This window comes from Delphinapterus leucas, chromosome 1, assembly GCF_059928025.1.
Source record: "Delphinapterus leucas isolate spDelLeu-1000000601 "Yukka" chromosome 1, BTC_Dleu_Yukka2, whole genome shotgun sequence".
NCBI lineage: Eukaryota > Metazoa > Chordata > Mammalia > Artiodactyla > Monodontidae > Delphinapterus > Delphinapterus leucas.
Window position 1 is genome coordinate 114,510,663 of NC_143129.1, and position 4,988 is coordinate 114,515,650.

Here is a 4,988-nt window from a genome sequence, read left to right on the forward strand (position 1 = left end):
GGCTGTGGGTTTGTCATATATGGCCTTTATTATGTTGAGGAAAGTTCCCTCTATGCCTACTTTCTGCAGGGTTTTTATCATAAATGGGTGTTGAATTTTGTCAAAAGCTTTCTCTGCATCTATTGAGATGATCACATGGTTTTTCTCCTTCAATTTGTTAATATGGTGTGTCACGTTGATTGATTTGCGTATATTGAAGAATCCTTGCATTCCTGGAATAAACCCCCACTTGATCATGGTGTATGATCCTTTTAATGTGCTGTTGGATTACGTTTGCTAGTATTTTGTTGAGGAGTTTTGCACCTATGTTCATCAGTGATATTGGCCTGTAGTTTTCTTTCTTTGTGACATCCTTGTCTGGTTTTGGTATCAAGGTGATGGTGGCCTCGTAGAATGAGTTTGGGAGTGTTCCTCTCTCTGCTATATTTTGGAAGAGTTTGAGAAGGATAGGTGTTAGCTCTTCTCTAAATGTTTGATAGAATTCACCTGGGAAGCCATCTGGTCCTGGGCTTTGGTTTGTTGGAAGATTTTTAATCACAGTTTCAATTTCAGTGCCTGTGATTGGTCTGTTCATATTTTCTATTTCTTCCTGATTCCGTCTTGGCATGTTGTGCCTTTCTAAGAATTTGTCCATTTCTTCCAGGTTGTCCATTTTATTGGAATAGAATTGCTTGTAGTAATCTCTCATGATCTTTTGTATTTCTGCAGTGTCAGTTGTTACTTCTCCTTTTTCATTTCTAATTCTATTGATCTGAGTCTTCTCCCTTTTTTTCTTGATGAGTCTGGCTAATGGTTTATCAATTTTGTTTATCTTCTCAAAGAAGCAGCTTTTAGTTTTATTGATCTTTACTATCATTTACTGCATTTCTTTTTCATTTATTTCTGATCTGATCTTTATGATTTCTTTCCTTCTGCTAACTTTGGGGTTTTCTTGTTCTTCTTTCTCTGATTGCTTTACGTGCAAGGTTAGGTTGTTTATTCGAGATGTTTCCTGTTTCTTAAGGTAGGATTGTATTGCTATAAACTTCCCTCTTAGAACTGCTTTTGCTGCATCCCAGAGGTTTTGGGTTGCTGTGTCTCCAGTGTCATTTGTTTCTAGGTTTTTTTGATTTAATATCTTGTCTCATAGCATTGTAGTCGGAAAACATAATTGATACAATTTCAATTTTCTTAAATTTACCAAGGCTTCATTTGTGACCCAAGATATGATTTATCCTGGAGAATGTTCCATGAGCACTTGAGAAAAATGTGTATTCTGTTGTTTTTGGATGGAATGTTCTATAAATATCAATTAAATCTGTCTTGTTTAATGTATCATTTAAAGTTTGTGTTTCCTTATTTATTTTCATTTTGGATCATCTGTCCATTGGTGCAAGTGGGATGTTAAAGTCCCCTGCTATGAATGTGTTACTGTTGATTTCCCCTTTTATGGCTGTTAGTATTTGCCTTATGTATTGAGGTGCTCCTATGTTGGGTGCATAAATATTTACAATTGTTATATCTTCTTGGATTGATCCCTTGATCATTATGTAGTGTCCTTCATTGTCTCTTCTAATAGTCTTTATTTTAAAGTCTATTTTGTCTGATATGAGAATTGCTACTCCAGCTCTCTTTTGGTTTCCATTTGCATGGAATATCTTTTTCCATCCCCTTACTTTCAGTCTGTATGTGTCTCTAGGTCTGAAGTGGGTCTCTTGTAGACAGCATATATAAGGGTCTTGTTTTTGTATCCGTTCAGCCAGTCTGTGTCTTTTGGTGGGAGCATTTAGTCCATTTACATTTAAGGTAATTATCGATATGTATGTTCCTATTCCCATTTTCTTAATTGTTTTGGGTTTGTTATTGTAGGTCTTTTCCTTCTCTTGTGTTTCTTGCCTAGAGAAGTTCCTTTAGCATTTGTTGTAAAGCTGGTTTCATGGTGCTGAACTCTCTCAGCTTTTGCTTGTCTGTAAAGGTTTTAATTTCTCCATCAAATCTGAATGATATCCCTGCTGGGTAAAGTAATCTTGGTTGTAGGCTTCTCTCCTTCATCACTTTAAATATGTCCAGCCAGTCCCTTCTGTCTTGCAGAGTTTCTGCTGAAAGATCAGCTGTTAACCTTATGGGGATTCCCTTGTGTGTTATTTGTTGTTTTTCCCTTGCTGCTTTTAATATGTTTTCTTTGTATTTAATTTTTGACAGTTTGATTAATATGTGTCTTGGCATGTTTCTCCTTGTATTTATCCTGTATGGGACTCTCTGTGCTTCCTGGACTTGATTAACAATTTCCTTTCCCATATTAGGGAAGTTTTCAACTATAATCTCTTCAAATATTTTCTCAGTCCCTTTCTTTTTCTCTTCTTCTTCTGGAACCCCTATAATTCGAATGTTGGTGTATTTAATATTGTCCCAGAGGTCTCTGAGACTGTCCTCAGTTCTTTTTATTCTTTTTTCTTTATTCTGCTCTGCAGTAGTTATTTCCACTATTTTATCTTCCAGGTCACTTATCCGTTCTTCTGCCTCAGTTATTCTGCTATTGATCCCATCTAGAGCATTTTTAATTTCATTTATTTTGTTGTTCATCATTGCTTGTTTCATCTTTAGTTCTTCTAGGTCCTTGTTAAATGTTTCTTGCATTTTGTCTATTCTATTTCCAAGATTTTGCATCATCTTTACTATCATTATTCTGAATTCTTTTTCAGGTAGACTGCCTATTTCCTCTTCATTTGTTAGGTCTGGTGCATTTTTATCTTGCTCCTTCATCTGCTGTGTGTTTTTCTGTCTTCTCATTTTGCTTATCTTACTGTGTTTGGGGTCTCCTTTTTGTAGGCAGCAGGGTCGTAGTTCCTGTTGTTTTTGGTGTCTGTCCCTAGTGGCCAAAGTTGGTTCAGTGGGTTGTGTAGGCTTCCTGGTGGAGGGGACTAGTGCCTGTGTTCTGGTGGATGAGGCTGGATCTTGTCTTTCTGGTGGGCAGGTCCACATCTGATGTTGTGTTTTGGGGTTTCTGTGGACTTATTATGACTTTAGGCAGCCTCTCTGCTAATGGGTGTGGTTGTGTTCCTGTCTTGCTAGTTGTTTGGCATATGGTGTCCAGCACTGTAGCTTGCTGGACATTGAGTGAAGCTGGGTCCTGCTGTTGAGATGGAGATCTCTGGGAGATTTTTGCCATTTGATATTATGTGGAGCTGGGAGGTCTCTTGTGGTCCAGTGTCCTGAAGTTGGCTCTCCCACCTCAGAGGCACAGCCCTGACTCCTGGCTGGAGCACCAAGAGCCTTTCATTCACACGGCTCAGAATAAAAGGGAGAAAAAATAGAAGAAAGAAAGAAGGAAAGAAAGAAAGAAAGGAAGAAAGAAAGAAAGCAAAAGAATGAAAGAAAATATAAAATAATTATTAAGAAAATAATTTTTAAAAAGTTTAAAAAAAAAAGAAATGGACAGACAGAACCCTAGGACAAGTGGTGAAAGCAAAGCCATACAGACAAAATCTCACACAGAAGCATACACATACACACTCACAAAAAGGGGAAAAGTGGAAAAATAATATATCTTGCTCCTAAAGTCCACCTCCTCAATTTGGGATTCGTTGTCTATTCAGGTATTCCACGGATGCAGGGTACATCAAGTTGATTGTGGAGATTTAATCCGCTGCTCCTGAGGCTGCTGGGAGAGATTTCCCTTTCTCTTCTTTGTTCTCACAGCTCCCGGGGTTCAGCTCTGGATTTGGCCCAGCCTCTGCGTGTAGGTCACCTGAGGGCATCCGTTCTTCGCTCAGACAGGACGGGGTTAAAGTAGCAGCTGTTTCGGGGGCTCTGGCTCACTCAGGCCGGGGGGAGGGAGGGGTACGGATGAGGGGAGAGCCTACGGCGACAGAGGCCAGTGTGACGTTGCACCAGCCTGATGCACACCGTGCGTTCTCCTGGGGAAGTTGTCCCTGGATCAAGGGACCCTGGACGTGGCGGGCTGCACAGGCTCCCCGGAAGGGAGGTGTGGATAGTGACCTGTGCTCGCACACAGGCTTCTTGGTGGCGGCAGCAGCAGCCTTAGCGTCTCATGCCCGTCTCTGGGGTCAGTGCTGATAGCCGCAGCTCCCGCCCGTCTCTGGAGCTCCTTTAAGCAGCGCTCTTAAGCCCCTCTCCTCGCGTACCAGGAATCAAAGAGGGAAGAAAAAGTCTCTTGCCTCTTCGGCAGGTCCAGACCTTTTCCCGGACTCCCTCCCGGCTAGCTGTGGCGCACTAACCCCCTTCAGGTTGTGTTCGGGGAGCCAACCCCACCCCTCTCCCTGCAATCAGACCGAAGCCCGAGTCTCAGCTCCCAGCCCCCACCTGCCCCGGTGTGTGAGCAGACAAGCCTCTCGGGCTGGTGAGTGCTGGTAGGCACCGATCCTCTGTGCGGGAATCTCTCCGCTTTGCCCTCAGCACCCCTGTGGCTATGCTCTCCTCCACGGCTCAGACACTTCCCCTCCGCCATCTGCAGTCTCCGCCCGCGACGGGGCTTCCTAGTGTGTGGAAACTTCCTCCTTCACAGCTCCCTCCCACTGGTGCAGGTCCCGTCCCTATTCTTTTGTCTCTGTTTGTTCTTTTTTCTTTTGCCCTACCCAGGTACATGGGAGTTTTCTTGCCTTTTGGGAGGTCTGAGGCCTGCCAGCATTCAGTAGGTGTTCTATAGGAGCTGTTCCACATGTAGATGTATTTCTGTTGTATTTGTGGAGAGGAAGGTGATCTCCATGTCTTACTCTTCCGCCATCTTCTCAAATCCCCCCAGGCTTGTTTTCTTTATGTTTAGAGATGTTTGACTTTTCATTTGCTCATTTTCCCTTTATTTGCAGAAGATCTTTGAAGTCTTAATTTAAAAAGAGTCCCTCTAAAAAGGATTTATATTTGTGTCTTTCAGATATCTGGGTGCACTACTGGTCAGAGACCACTTTTTTTTCCTTAATTCAAATAGATTTCCTTCATGTGATGGTTAATGTAGTAACCAACAGCTTTTGTCTTTTGTCTTATTCCATCAG

The 4,988-nt window shown here is 42.0% G+C and overlaps 1 pseudogene across 1 annotated transcript in view; it reads left to right on the top strand.

Annotated features, from left to right (window-relative positions):
- Positions 1-4,988, top strand: part of LOC115801810 (HIG1 domain family member 1A, mitochondrial pseudogene) — a 135,174-nt pseudogene that overhangs the window by 80,529 nt on the left and 49,657 nt on the right. The gene's annotated exons all lie outside the window — the stretch shown is intronic.